This window comes from Protopterus annectens, chromosome 3.part1 (genome assembly GCF_019279795.1).
Source record: "Protopterus annectens isolate FY-2018-M chromosome 3.part1, PAN1.0, whole genome shotgun sequence".
Taxonomy (NCBI): Eukaryota; Metazoa; Chordata; order Ceratodontiformes; family Protopteridae; genus Protopterus; species Protopterus annectens.
The window spans coordinates 783,849,266-783,865,972 of NC_056732.1; the positions used below are offsets into that span (position 1 = coordinate 783,849,266).

General features: G+C 37.9%; 1 protein-coding gene across 1 annotated transcript in view; it reads right to left on the bottom strand.

Annotated features, from left to right (window-relative positions):
* Nucleotides 1–16,707, bottom strand: part of TRPS1 (transcriptional repressor GATA binding 1) — an 803,228-nt gene that overhangs the window by 646,371 nt on the left and 140,150 nt on the right. The window lies entirely within an intron of this gene.

Genomic DNA, 16,707 nt, shown 5'->3' on the forward strand with positions numbered 1-16,707 from the left:
TTTGCTTTGCATTTTTTATGTACTCCGGTAGTCGGATTGCTATCCGACGACATTTCTGGGTAGTTAAATCTGTTTCCAAAATACTTTGATGCAAAAATATACCGACGCTTAATAGCGAGTTGGTTAAATCTAGCACAAAACCGACAGCCAGGCACGTTGTGATCAGGGTCTAGGCAAGGAATACAGTATAAATGGAAATCCTTATGAGGTATTTGCTACCCACAAGTAATACAATTATTAACTTTTTCTGACATTGGTAAAAAGCAAGAAAAAAGTTTCCCCAACGGGGTACTTAGCTTTAGTGAAGACTTCGGTTCTGAAACTCAAACTCGAATATTTCAGTAGTCGGCCGACCGGCACTTGCGAAATGCTTCTGCTTCGGGCACCGCTTGGCAAGAAAGACTAAAGAAAATGGTGTCGGCTGCATGTTTTATACCCCTGATGACCTGACGTCGTGGAAGAGAAGACAGCAACCGACGCAGGACCCAAGACTTTGGAATTCAGGCTGATTGAGGGCAACCTGCCAACAGATTACCCAAATGTAATAACTGCAACAGTGAAACATGAAGAACATCAGGGAATCAAACCCTCAACCTTGTTGATATCTGGTGTGCAGAGCTACTAAGTGGAGAAAAACTGCCTCCTATTGCATTTGTGCTTTTACTGAGCCTCAGTGGTGACAGGTCCCAGGATGATGAAGAAGCATGTCATGAACTAGACATTAGGGATTAATCCAGCAAAGGGCTTCTGACACATCTGTCATGCCGATTGAAGAGATAATGGGTAAAGTACCAGGCAAAAAATTGTCCCTTTTAAAGGTTGAACCCCCTTTTGGAACACAAGCTGAACACAGCAAATACAGGACAGTTTGCATTGTTGGTGTTGACATCAACACAAACTCTACACTTGATGGTGAAAGGACCAGCCCTAGAGCGCCTGAAGCCGAAGCTAGTTGAGACACCAGCCAACACAGAAAAAATCAGTCCTGAGCCTAAACTCAACAACCCAACTCCTGTCAACATGACAGAGGCATCAGGCAACCCCAGGTTCAATGTTAATAATCATGATGTGACATGTCTGAAATGCTGACCTTGTTGACACTGGCAATGGCCACAAGAGTAGCTCTGTTGAAACCAATTCCAACAGGTCCTAAGGCCTGAGCCCAAAGAAACTTCCAGCTCTTAATCTGTTGACAGCAGCAGCAAGGTCAACACAGAATGTGTAGAGCACACAGGCAGCAGTCCTCAGATCTAGACTGCAGCCAGCACTAACACATCTGTCAACAGTGGTGACAGTTTCTGCTGACTGGAATCCATCTGACTTAGGATCAGCATCTGTATGAGGATTTGTGAGGATAAGAATGAAAAAACTAGACAACAATCAAGTATTTTTGTCCACACTGCTATCAGAGGGAGAAGAAAACAACAGACATTTCTTTCTGGACTTTTATGAAGATTTCTTTCATCTTTTCATAGACAAATTCAATTACTGGAATGGAAAGACTCCTGAGGAATCTTACAGAAGATGATCTGGAGGTAGGGAAAATTCTGCATACTGAAGAATCTAAGAAAGAGGACACTACCTGTTCTCCCCAGTCTGATGTCTACAACAGCACTCCAACTGGAATCTTTGACATGGCAAAAAGTAAATAAGTGACACCAGAAGACTTTTCTGCCCTCTGGTTTTTAACAAAGGACCTAGAGAGGAATCTTTGTCTATACCAGGCCCATGAATCCTAACAGCTCTATCAGCTTTATGCTCCTTTCTTTTCTTTCAACCACAGTCTCTAGCTCTGTTTTTGACCTGTCTGAATCATCAGGCTACCCCTCCATAAGTGGTATGATTGCCAAAATGCTAATGAGGCAGACATGCAGTAGCAGCATTCATTTAAGAAGCTGCAGGTGATATTGTGGCTTCTTAAATGAATGCATTTCATAAGTGTAGTGTTAGTAGCTGTAGCAAGCAGCTTGCATAAGCTGCTTGGTAAAGTTCACAGTCTGTAATTTTTTTTTTTTTTAATTTAGAGACATCCTAAAGCTGGAAGATTTTTTTTCTTATTTGGTCATGACTTTTGGGTTGAAAGGGGTGCCAGGTCAACAGATGACCTAGCTACAGCTTTGGTTCTGCAGGTCACCAGAATCAACCCCAAAGCAGCAATCAAAATTATGAAAGGGAACTACACAAAACAGAACTTTAACAGCAAAACAAACAAAAATGCCAGTATAAATGTATCACAACAGAACAGCAAATAACAATGGAAAAAGCTGCAAAGGCAAAGTAATAAAAACATTGAGGCCTAGGGAAAAGTTGACAGGAATATGAAAGCTGCCTAATATTAAAAAATATTGGTATTAGCTGAAAGACAGATGAAGCTGCATGACTAATTAAATGTAAATTAATTTTAATAAACGAAAAACATTCCTCACAAATTATCAAAAAAATATCACAAACGGAGGTTAGGGCCATTTCCTGATGCTAGAACAACAAGTGGCAAAACAGATCTGGAGAAGAGCTAATTCACAAGGAACTGCGGTTAAAATGGAGGGCTTGTTGCCTGAGAAAGTTTCAGATGGTCAGATGGCTAAAGTCCTGCTTATTTAATGCTTAGACCTCCTCATCTTAGGCCTTATATCATTCACACGTTGCTATGAAACTAAAACTAAAACTATTATGATACAATTGTGGTTAACATATGTTTTTTTTTTCTTGTTAGTCTGTCACCGGATTCATTTTGAAAGCTTGTTCATCTCAATGAATTATTGTCAGTCCGACAATATATGTCTTCTTGAAGAATACTTGCATGTTTTTCTACTTCAAGGCAAGTTACTAGAGAATGCTCATAGAAGTAAATCACTAAATCTGATTTTCAGTGGTTCTTGGTAGGTACACAGAGGACTCTCATTTCAAAGTGTGATGAACAGGTTGAAACAACCCCACCATAATACTGAAATCTATTTCATGCAAAACTTCCCACACTCATGACAAGAAGCACAGCCCTATGGAATTAACTCTAAAATCTATCCATCAAGAAGCACAAGCTCGAGTTAGGATAACACTATCAGGTATATACAATATTAGTACAAAATCACCTTCATTGGTAGATACCATGTCTTGTTACCATGTGGCATCATATGCCTATTGTGAGGATACTAGCAAACACTGACTCATTTGATAAACAGTGATTCAAATGGAAGACAAGGATTACAACAAAAGTTGTCCTGAACTTTTTTTGTCTTTGCAACAATAACTCAGGGGGGCAAGAAACAACTTTGAGTGACAAGGTTAAATGTAGGGTTTGCATCACTGCATTCAGGACAATGCTACAGAATCCAATGTACTGCTAGGAATGCACCCTTTAACTTGCACACCACTTGCTTGACAAGTTAACAGGATCTAATTTCTAAGCATGAAATAAGCTGTTATGAGAAATCCAAATTCACTAGCAAACTTGTGAGAGCTTAATTTATTTTATTTATTTATTTTATTTAACATTTGTTAAACGGGCTAGTCTAACTGGAGACATCTCCATTTTCAGCAGAGGCCCGGGGAGAAAGGCTCCACATTGTACAGACAGTTTATACAACAAAAATGATAAGAACAAAGTTTGATTGGATAAGCAAGTATAGTGCCACAAAATGAGAATTAAATCCTGGTTTAGTAATACATTTAATTAGCAGTTTCGGACTTATATGAAGGAAGTAAAAAAAAAAAACATGATAGATAAGAAAAGAGAAAGGAAATAAAAAATATAAGAACCACAATAATAGTGAGCAGGTAGAGAGTGAGGAAGATAGAAGGTGAGAGACTGCTGTGGCCATGGTTAGTCAGGATTGAGACAAGGGCACAGCCAGTTTTTTATTAGGTGTGTTTTTAGTTTTTGTTTAAAGAGAATAGGAGATGTGATGGAAGTGAGTTCAGTGGGAAGCTGATTCCAAGACTTACCAATGGTGTTGGAGAAAAGGGAGTCACCGGCTGAGTTATTAGATTTACATATAGTTACTAGAAGTTTGTTAGAGGACCGAAGGGAATTGAGGTTTGTATAAGGGGTAAAGAGATTAGAGAGGATAGGTGTATTGTTAGGTTGGTAGAATATTCTGTGGACAAAGGTAAGTTGAGAGAGTAATAGCATGTTGTGTAATTCTAGCCAGTGAAGTTGCTGTAGATTGAGACAGTGGTGAGTTCTATATTTGTTTCCGCTAACAAATCTAGCAATGTTATTAAGAGTGTTAGCTAATTTAGTGAGATTGTTTTTCTTTAGGTTAGTGTAAATGGGTGAAGCATAGAGAAGAGTAGAAATAAGATGAGAGTGGGCGAGTGTAGCTTTAGCATTGGGAGTTAAGAATGTTTTAATTCTGTAGAGGGAGCCCAATTTTCTATTGACCGTTTTAATGGTATTGTTAATATGAGTATCAAAAGTAAGGCTGTTGTCTATTGTCACACCTAGCAGCTTAGTGGTAGAATCAGGGGATATAACGGTACCATTGCTAGAAGAGATAGAGAATTCTAGTGGGGGGGGGCCTAGAAGTGGGCTTAAATAGGAGGAGTTTGGTTTTTTTAGCATTCAAGAGTAAACAGCGTTTTAAGAACCATGCCTCAACTGTGTTGAAGACATTTTGAGTAAGGGTTTGTAACTCAGAGGTAGTTTTAGCGGCGCAGATAAGTGTGGAGTCATCAGCATATTGAATGCAAGTGGCTTGGGGTAAGGCCAACTGAAGGTCATTTATGAATAGAGAGAAGAGAAAAGGACCTAGAATAGAGCCCTGGGGAACACCAAGAGTGATAGGTAGCAGAGATGAGAGATTGTTACCCCAGAGGACAGCCTGCTTTCTATTGCTGAGGTAAGAGGCAAACCAGTGTATAGCCTTGGGTTCAAGAGAGATAGATTCCAGGATTTGTAAGAGTAGGGGATGGTTGACCATATCAAAGGCTTTGGAAAGGTCTATAAAGAGGGCTGAAGATAGGTTGTTATTATTGCGATTTTTATAGATATAATCAGTGAAGGAAAGGAGGGCAGTGGTAGTACTGTGAAAAGGCCTAAAACCATGTTGGCAATTGGACAGAATATTATGTTTAGTAAGGTGACTCATTAGTTGATGGTGTATGCATTTTTCCATAATCTTTGCTATTGGTGACAAGAGGGCTATGGGTCTATAATTGGAGTAATCAATGGTTGCCACCTTTATGTAAGGGGATGATGTATGAGATTTTCCAGATATCAGGAATGGTTTCTTCGCTAATAGTTCTGTTTATAAGGATGGATACAGGGTAGGCTATTATGGATGCTGCTTTTTGAAGGTATTCGGCAGGAAGTTGGTCGGCAGAGGGGGTACATGGTTTGAGTTTTGGATACATTTTTGGATAAAGGAGGTGGAGATAGGTTGTAGTTTAAAGGTAGGGAGATTAGTAGAAGTGGGATCAGGGATGGATGATTTATCTATGGAAAGGTGAGAGGCCAGAGAGTTAATGGTTTCAGTAAAGAAGGAGTTAAAGGTGTTGGCAGTTTCTAGGGTTGTGTGTTTTTCTGACTCAGAGGGGGAGGGAGTAGTAGTCTTTCCAGGGTGAATAAGTTTATTTAAGGTTGCCCAAAATTGTTGTGGTTTATTAGTATTAATTTGTTGGAGATTACTATAGTAGTTTCTTTTGTCACAGATTATGGCTTTTTTGGTAGAATTTCTCAATTGTCTAAAGATCAGTTGATCAGAAGGAGATTTACTAGATCTCCATTTTGTCCAAGATTTGTTTCTGAGTAACATTTTTTGTCTTGTTTCTTTAGTTAGCCAGGGGGCGGGTTTAGTTTTAACTCTGATGGTTCGTTCTGGTGCATGATTGTCAAGGACTGATAAGAATTTGGAATTGAAATATTCAACAGCATCTGCGAGTGGGAGAGTTTTTAGGGGGTTCCAGTTGCAGGCATTTAGTTCAGATAAGAAGAGGATAAGGTTAAAGTGTTTATTATATCGTGAGGTCTTAAAGGCTGGGGTGTTAGTGGTAGTATTCTTTTGTCTTATGATATAGGTTAGGTAGTGGTCACTAATGTTATCTGGTAAGGTACCTGCAAGGTAGGATTGTTGTTGTCTGTTAATTAGAATCCAGTCTAGTATACTTTCTTTGTTGCTAGGTTTATTGATCCTGGTAGTGGTGTTAATTATTTGAGAGTAGCCATGCAGATTAATATGGGTGGCGGGGTTATTTGAGTTAATTAAGGACCAATCGAGGTTTAGGTCTCCTAGTATGATAGTTTCTTGGGGGTAATTTGAAGACGTCCAACTAAGGATGTTTTCGATTATAGTAGTTAATTGTGTCTCTGTTTATAAAATCATATCTGGAACCAATGTCCGAGACTTGAGAAACACTAGTTCTAGAAGGTGGTAGGATCTTGGAATGTGCTGTTTGTAGTGACTGTACAGTATTAGTTAATCTAGCCGCTTAAATCAGCTTTGGACAGAGCAACAAGTAGATTCCACAGGCCATACATATTTTTCCACTGACATCTTTGGAATGATGTGCAAACAAAAAAAAAATCTATTAAGAATGACTGTACTGATGTAGGAATTATTAAAGAAACTGTAAATGTGCATTATTCAATTACCAGACAGATATGGTTTAATTTGAGCTAACGCATAGTCTAGGTTCTTCATAATAGCAGATGTGTTATGATGAGACAACAGGCAGAATTTGTAACGGAGGGTCCAAGGTTAGATTTATTTAGCTGTCTTGGATGAATAATTGTTTATTTCATTATTTGTACTTGATACGCTTTAAACATTTCAAGTAACTAAATCTACACTAACTGACAGCAACTTAAAAAAAGTCAGTTCATACAACTATGAAGAAAAACTTGCAAAGAAATGTTTAGTGATAGTACCTAAATACAAATCGTGGATACTATAATGATAAGCGAAAATACAGCACAACAAAAGGCTTTGCCATTTACATCTACTTTCTGAAAGGGCGTCATATGGTATTGTGGACTGCCAAAGTACAAACCCAGAAGCACATGTGACTTGGAAGTAAAAGACTGACTGAAAAAATGCAACATATATATATATATATTTTTTGTTCACAGAAAGAAAGAAACAAAGTGCCAGTAACAACTTTTATTAGTTGTTGTTTTACCTAGTAAGTCTACAGACAGTACAGTCTCACTTTGCTATTCTCATTAAAAAATAGTTTAACAAGATGGCACAACTGCAAACTTAGAAGCTGTGGATTTTATATACTCATCAGAGCACAAACTCTGTTGTAACGCATTAAATGTACCACGAAGACATCCCATAACAGATAGAGAATTCTGAATTGCTTCAAGGACTGGTCTCTACAATTTGGAAATAACACTTTAAGAGATTTTGTGTGAGATACGTTAGTATTTTTTGTTTCAGCCCCTGGGTAAATTCCTTAGTGTGGTACTTTCCATTTCTATCCCTTCCAGCTCAACTGTGAAGCACAGTTAAAAATACAAGACCTATTAAACTGTTCACGTCCGGCAGGAGCAGACATTTTCATTAACATGCTAGGCATTTTAAATGAACTGCAAGGGTGAAACAGTACCAAGCCCTACTGTTGAATCTTTTCTCAACAAGCGACAGTTAAATGCAAATGTGCAGACATTTCTCATTTGGAACATAACACTGCCACCCACAACACTACATATAATTATATACTATCTGAGCAACATTCTAGGAAAAATCTTTTGCATTTTTGACATCACTTTTAAAACAAGCCAACCTGATAATGAATTAATGAAAATTTAAATATTAAGAAAAAAAGGTCTGTAAAGAAAATACAAACTGTAATTTTGCTTTGATGTTCATCTCACTCAAAAAGCAAATTTGTGTGTGTACCGATGACCAATCGCCTAACTCAGTCTTTTAATGAATAAGAAATATGACCTTAAAAGAACAATGTAGTGCTGCCATAGGTTTAATTTACAGTCACCTGATATCCAAGAAAACTGCAAGAAATGAATGGAATGAATCACTGAAGAAGGACACACATTCTATAAGGACTGTAAAAGTACATCTGCTGAACAAGAAAGTGATTGAAGAGCACAGTGCAAAGATGAACATGAGCAATCGCTGAAATTATGTGCAAATAAGTAAGACTCTCAGACTTAGCAACATCATATCCTGACCTTTGGCTGGAGCTTCCATGTTCTTCCTGTGTTGCATGGGTTTTCTCCAGGTACACCAATTACAGGCCACTTCTCAAACATATGATGTTTGAATGACTACACTAGTATGTTGCATTTACCTCTGCACACCATGTTCTAGGTCACTGTGAAAAGGGGCCCGAGAAGGAACAGTGCGCTAAACTGTTTAACAGAAAGTAGAGGAAGTGCTACAGACAATACAGCTTTGCTAAAAAAATGTACTACTCATTCAGAAGTTCCTTCTTTCCATTGAATCCTGTGGGCACCACATTTTGAGGCAAAAGAAAAAACATAAACAACTGCAAATAAATCTCAGATTACGCACTAATACCTATAAAGAATAGCACATTTCAATAGCGCATCAGGCAGCTTGTTATGAAGAATCTTGTGCTTTGTTTATATTACTATTATAAAAAATATTTTGTTTTCTGGGTCCATTGATCAAATACCATTTCCTTACAATATCAGGAGACTTTACTCTTCTGAGATGCGTTATTAGCACCATTTCAGGAAGTTTTCATACACCTTGAAAAAGCACTGGTGTATATTCCATCCTCATCTTTCATTTCCCTGTCAGTAGGTTCCGTGATTGAAGACCATCACATATCCAGAAATTTCATCACTACTACCCCATACATTAAGAAAGTGTTCATCTGTTCTTACCATTTTAACAGTCAATTCCACATGCTGACAATCACAAATCGATGACCTTCAGAAAGAGATCTGGAAGTACCACAGGGATCAGTTATAGGCCCTCTCCAATTTGGCATTTATTTTGCAGATATCCAAACCAATATACGATTAGTGTGACTGATCAAATTTCCTGATGACTTCATATTGAGCACTGTTATTCCCTCAACTGTTGATGATAAACTCCTCCAAAAAGGGCTGTAATATGCACATACCTGGTATACTCAAACCAGTCTCAAGCTAAATGCAAAAAGTATAGCATATTAGAGTCCAGCAAAAAGGCTATCATAGGTGCATAGGTAAGTACTAGGCTAGCCGCACTTGCAGGCCATTTTAAGCCTAGCCAGTTTTCCTTTTTGTGCTCAAAATATCCTATACCGTTTGCTTACAGATTGGCCTTACCCATCCATCGGTCGATAACTGTATAATACCGCTCATGAGAATAACTGGAATTATACCATATATAATTTGAGGGGACCTAGGCATGGGATTATGCATTTAGGAGCAGTCTCTATCCATTAGTAATACAGAAGGCAGTCCTGGAGTAAATTTTCTGTTTCCCATCCGAAGATCTAACTTGCGTCTGAACATGGATAGGGGTGAACTTTGTTTTATGTAAACAGGGAGTCTGTTCCACAGCAGTGGTATCCTCTGCGGAAAATAGCTGTCCCTCCAAATCATTCTGTTGATGTTGCAGAAGAGGTTTAGATACCTAGACTGAGTATTTCTAATGTCATTTGACTTGCTGATGTGCAGTAAATCCATCAGTAATGGGACAGAAGATGCCTTGTATGTCAGACAGAGGTCACTTCTTAGCAGTCTGTAAGATACAGAGACAGAGATGAGTTTGAGTCAGTCCATGTAGGACATGTTGTTTAGGCATTGTATCCTTTCAGTAAGGTATCTCTGTGGACATTCCATTTATTGGATGTGTCTGCCCCAACCACATATTTTATAAATAGTACTCCTCTTCAAATCTATATGGCCATAACACACCTGCGTAGTTATGTGGGAAACTCTGTCTCATTCGATCATTAAATTTCCACTATAGTCAGGAAATCCTTCTATTTAGCCCAGTGTATTGCCAAGGGAGTATATTCAAGATCCAGAGAAGTCATCTTATCAATATGCTTGTCCCTTATCAGTCCTGACACTGAATACAATGTCTCCATGTCCAAGTATATAGCTCAACTGGAAAGGCCACAATGATTTTTAACCCAAAAAAAAAAAAAAAAAGATCTTAAATCCTTCAACAATCCCAACACAACTCTCCTTATACTCAGTAAATTACCAGCTGCTCTGAGATGATCTGTGTCTTGCCTTTCAAGCCATGAAAGACCAAGACCTATCTGCCTTCCTATATCTTCATAAAAGCAGTGGCTGTACAAACACCTGTGTGGCGTCCTCCTCTGGGCCAGTAATCAATGAACCTGAATCTCACAACTGACACTGGACAGGGACGATCACCTGGAACAAAAATAGATACACACAGTATTTCAAGAGACAGTTCTCTGCATCAAGCACAATTTATGTTAAGAGCACACAGGGAACACACTCTGTCTAGGTTCTGGATTTTTCTCTCTCTCTGTCTCTCTCTCCAAGGCCCCAGTGACTCCACACTGGCACTGCTATACAGTTGAGTCCCCAGCCAAGTCCTCCAGCACCCTCTCTGTGAAACTAGTGCTTTGTGTCCCTGTTCCAAGCAGCAGGCACATACACTCTCGGAGATTTGATTTGCACAGACAAACACACACACACACACACACACACACACACACACACACACACACACACACACACACACACACACACACACACACTCACACACACACGCCTGAAAAAGGCTGGCATAGATTTACTAGCTATGCCCCCTTCTGCTGAGACTATAAGTTAGTTACACTGCCACCAGGCACTCCAAAGCCAGCTACTCTAAGGCTCTTACAAGGGTACCCAATTCTACTGAGTGAAATTAATATTAATACCAATGATAGTGGTTGACCAATGTAGTAAGGCTTTCAGGAGTGACCACAGAGTCACCAAAAACATATAAGTACTCTTAAAGGTTAAAATATTCTCTAAAGGACCAGACACAATGAAAAGGTTAAATACATTTAATAACAAATAATAAAAGAACAATTAAAATATTAAATATCTATTTACAATAAACACCAGAGTTTCAGTCACAGGAAATATTAAAATAACACAGGTGAACAGATTCACACAGATAAAGAAAAACAATACTTAGCTAATCCCACTATATTTTCTTGACTGATCTAAAGAATTATTATTTCCTGATTCACTTACTACAGCAAGGCAAGATAAAGTAGGTGAGTGGGCTTCCTTCTTTGCCAGGTTCCAAGAACAGATTGCTCTGAGACTCAGTCTCATCTAGTACTAAAACATATTTTTTATGTCCTGATTACAGAATGATATCACATACATCTGGCCATCTGACTTCTGGTTCCCATACTACCCCCTTTTCTACCAAGTGACCCAGAATCTCGCACATATATGTCAATAATACGAACACATACAGCTTTGCTAAGATCTGTTGCAGCTTCTGGAAGCCATCAAAAATAAAACACTTCCAGTCTTCCTACAGGAGCTAATAAATCATTCTCTAGCACAGACATTTCGTCTCTGGCTGCAATAAGAACTGTAAGATACAATCTTTGTGTCCTAAATTAAGTAAATTAATTTCATACTATTTTTCAAAGTTAACTGGACTGAGATTAACTTCTTCTCTTCCAGTAGCCTCTGATACAGTATTAATTTCAAATCAACGAGCAAAAAACTCCACATATCAGACACATTGAGTATAATCAGGAATATACAAGCTTATTGCATAATACCACAAAGCTTTCAGGAGCGGCCTTAGGTCAACTGGTGCCCTAGGCAAAAGGGCTCCACCGCGCCCCCCACCACACCACTTGGTGCCCCTATCCTGGTCTACCTACACCAAATAAATAATGGAAAAGCACCCCTGCTAGAGCAGTGCCCTAGGCGGATGCCTAGTTGGCCTATGCCTAAGGCCAGCTATGGCTTTCAGACAGTTGCCCTTCTTCAGTATGTACATGTTAAGCTCAACATGCCCGATATTTGGAGTTTTTTTGATGCTGGTTTGGATTTGATTTTTATCTCCAAAATGGTTAACCTTAGTGCTGGTCCTGTTTGCTGTTTCTACTACAGTATTCATTTCAATAGTTATAATACAGTCTGACATGCAGGTGTATATCTTTGCTGTCCAGCAGGACACACTGTTGGTACATTTTTAAAACGAACAGCTTTACAAATGCAGTTTTTAACAGAAGCATCTGTACCAATCAGTTTGATATACAAATGACATATAATTCTTTACAAAACTACAGCTAGCTATGTTGGCATACGTTCTACATCTATGAACCTACTTCTCCTGGTATAGCTGGCAATACCTCACATCGTCACAACCTGTATATATATCCAGTCTTACACCAAAAAAGGCAAGACTCAATGAAGGTTTCTTGCTTAATGTATTCCCAGCATATGGAAAACAAGTTAATTGTATAGCTCAAGTAAAAATTCTACTTTGCCTTTAAGTTAATCTTGATGATTGTATAGGTAGACATGAATTTACACCAGGGTTATCATATGCAATCTGCTTGATTTGGAAGACAGGCACAGTTAAGTGCTTGTAAAGGTTGACAAGAACTTTTAAGTGCATCTGCTTAAAGATGTATATGGCTAGGCCTCTTTTGGTCATTGTGATCAGTTGCCAAGTATTGTTCCTATGTTCCTTATTTCAGTGGTCCTCCAAACAAGAATGCTTTGAAGAGTGTTGTCCTTTATGGGCAGCCTGGAAAATGTAGTTTGTTTGATGTAACAATTAATTCTGAATATACAAACATCAAGGTACAGACATCAAAGTGCATTTTATTCAAATGCTGTTATTACAGTGGTTGGATTCTCAAAGTGGTTTGTATAATTTGCTGGATTCACAATACTGAATAAGAAAAAAGTGGTATCACAAAGTGTGTCAATCTTGACTAGAGGGAAGCTAGTATTGAAAAATGAAATGCTAAACTTACTGGATGCTTGCCCATTCTTCATTGTTGTGCAACACTGGATTTATTATAAACCATTAAGAGGCACAAGGGGCTTACCGCCATGCAAAACACTTTTTGTTGTTGTTGTTACAATTTAGTTTATTTGGGTGGACTTTTCAGGATCCAGTGCCTGTATATGAGTGTTTTTTTTTTTTATATATAAACTCATGCTTTCAGAATTAAAAATGTTTACAAAAAGCGGGTACACTCTCTCTACCTTTTCACTAATGGACTTGATGGCGTGTCACAGGAACTTCTTAAGGATGAGAGAATTGCTGTTTACTTACTGAGGGGGAGGACAGGCTTCTTCTATGTTCTTACAGATTGACAATGCAGGTTAGGATAAAACAATATGAAGTTGTCTACACTCTACAGTTACTTATTTTGAGGGTTTGATATTGGCCATCTTCATACCCAATCACGTCTTTTTTTTTTTTCTTCATTGCTGGCCCACTCATCTGAATGGGGCAAATATACCACACACATTCTCACACAGATACACACACACACACACACACATCTTTCCGAGTCTGCAAATCCATACACACACACACATATATATATATATATATATATATATATATATATATACATATATAATATACTTTCAAAATGCATGTGTACCTATATATATATATATATATATATATATATATATATATATATATATATATATATATACATATACACACACACATATATATATTATGTGCTTCTATACTTTATAGACCCATCACATATGGATACCTGTGTGTTTGTGTGTGTGTATATATAAATATATATATATATATATATATATATATATATATATATATATATATATATGGGTCTACTTCACATAATCGAACACCCAAATGTTTGCCTTTCATATGGCCGAGACCATATGATCGAAGATTTGAATGTTCAAACGTGAAAAAAAAAATAAACAAAAAAAAAAAAAAAACTAAACAGTGCTAGCAAGGGGCAAGCTCCCCGGCACCCACCACGTGTGAGGCTGTGCCAACACCCCCTCTATTTAAATATACCTTCTCCAAGATCGCACTACATTGCGGTAAAGGGAAATCTTCCCATTCCGTGCTCTGGAGATCCCCATTCAGACCATTCGAACTTTTAAAAGTTTGATCATATGGTCTCAGCCACATAATAGTCAAGCTTTTAAAAGTTCGACCTTATGAAGGCCATAAATATATATATATATATATATATATATATGTGTGTGTGTGTGAGAGAGAGTTAGGGTTAGAGTTGGGGATGACAGCAGATAGGTGTTGTATGTTTATGTACAAATTTATGTATTTTAGGGTTGGTGTCAGGGTCAGGTTAGGGGATAGATATGTGTGTGCTTGTGAATGTTTGTGTTTCTGGGTCTGTCTTGTACAGTGGTAGTGTTACAGTAAGGTTTTAATTATGTTAAGTTGTAGGGTTAGTGTTGGGGGAAAGGGCAGCATTACGATTAGGGTTAGCACCCATTATTAAGGTGGTGCAAGAGTGGAGCCCTCTGCTTTCTTTAGTAATAGGTGCTAACCCTAACACTTAATTCCATAATATATCTCTCCAGTAAATCTCATCCACTTGTTGTTGTAGATATAGGGCTGTAGTGTGAGGTTTTGTAGAGCCACTGTTTTTTCAAGGAAACAGGAGGTCAGCCTGGGTCTTTCATGGCCCACGAATGAAGACACAGGTCACCTTGGAAAAGGCTGCTCAGTATAATGTGCTCATCTATCAGGATGGTTGAAGGATTTAAGGCCTTTCATTTTCTTGGTAAGGCAACTTTAGGGCCATTCTAGTTGAGCAGTATAGTTTAATTTATGCATACCAAATGGGACAAGCTCTGTATTCAGTGATGAATATGATAAGGGAAGAGTACAGTGGCAGGATGACCTCTTTAGACGTTGAAAATATTCCCTTGGAAATTAACTTAGCCAGACAGAAGGATTTCTTGATTACGATGGAAGCATGCTGATCGAATGAGAAAGAATTTCCCAGATAAGTTCACAGGTTTCTTATGCCCACATTTTTTAAAACAGGAGTAACATACGAGGTGAAAATAGCTTTTATTGACAAATGCCACTACACTGTACATTTCTACATTTAAGTTGAGACAGTTTTCAGTTCACTTGATATGTGCATATTCTGGTTCTTTTTGGTGTGTTTAGTATCAGTGGCAGCCATGAGGGTGTTTTCTGTACTTGGTGGAATCCCATCAATGAAAGCATCTTTATTTTATGGCCTATACACTCCCCTGATGATGACACATAGTCTGTAATCATTTTCTGGATCTCTGTTGTTATGAGTGGGTAACTGACAAGCTGGCAAGTCATTGCTATGAAACATAGTGATACAGGAATAAAGTTTGCAATCAGCCTTCAGTTCACACAAACTGATGTATTATGTACCCATATAACTGTTCCTAAAAACGCATGCATACATTTCTAACAGGATTTTAATTATCTGCAGTAAGAGCTATTGCAAAACAAATGACGCTAAAGAACAGAAAACAAAAAGTTAATACTCCTTTATCATTTTCCAAATAACAAACCTGAAAAACATGGAACTGCCTCAGTATATGCCACATTACAAGCACAGCTGAGATAACTTGTATGAAAATTCAGTTACACAGATATATACATTAATGACATATTTTCTTTGTTAGTAATTTGTATGAGGACCTTGATGTCTTGGCATTCTGATCTTATTAATATAATTAAACTTTTGCATCAAGAACACACTGCTTTATATTTCAGTTTTGTCACTGTCAGACCACTATAATTTCCTGTACTATGAAAGACCCACTCCTGCACCAACTAAAGTAAATATTATACATCGAGGGAGCTCCATAACCTGTACACTACCCATCCTTGTACAATGTCTTGGAATGATTACGCTGTACTTGCAGGCAAAGAAGTCTGCCTCATCCACATTTGCAGCTGTAGCTAGTAAATCATTTTATGTCAAATCATTTTATATTAAGCACATTATCTAAGTACAGCCTGAAAAGAAACTCCTACATCTCCCTTACTATATCCAACTTCTTTCTGATAGGAAGTTGGGAAGAAATACAGTGCCTCTGTTACAAACCACCTTGCTAGAAGTAATCATTGCACATGTTCATTTCTGATACCTCAGCATTCTGGAAGCTATATATATATAAATGCACTCCTGAAGAGTTACAGAAACTTCACACAGCCAGTGGGACAGTGGCACAAAATAAGTCTCTCAGTTCCTAGCAGCAGATGACCTCTATGCCCACTCATGATACGGATGACCCCCAGCTCTCAAAATAAACTCAGCATCAGGGATCTGGGTTAAGTGAATTTATGATCTCTGTCTTTGTTGCCTTGCAGTCTGGACTACTACTGTATCTCCCTCCAAATCAAGCATATTATGTTTCCACCTCTTACTCACTTCATGTTCAATATTTTATTTACCACTATTTTCTGTTCCTATATCCTGACAGCTAACTCATGTGGGGAACAGATACTTACAAGAAGGTTTAAGATGGGCAATAAATATGCAGGATGGCTTGCATGTACATTGCTTTAAACATTTTATTGTGTTAATGCAGTTACAAATTTGTTTTCACAAACTTTGTGCTCTTTGGCAACTGGTGAGCTGAAAACATCTTCTCATCAATTTTATGTCACCCGATGAAACAAAAGACTTTGACTGATTTGTTTACACTTTTTTTTTTTTTGCAATAAATAAATAAACAAATAACAGGAAACAGCAAAAAGGAAAAGTGAAAAATGGTATCAAAATTTGAACTGAAGATACTGCAACACATCA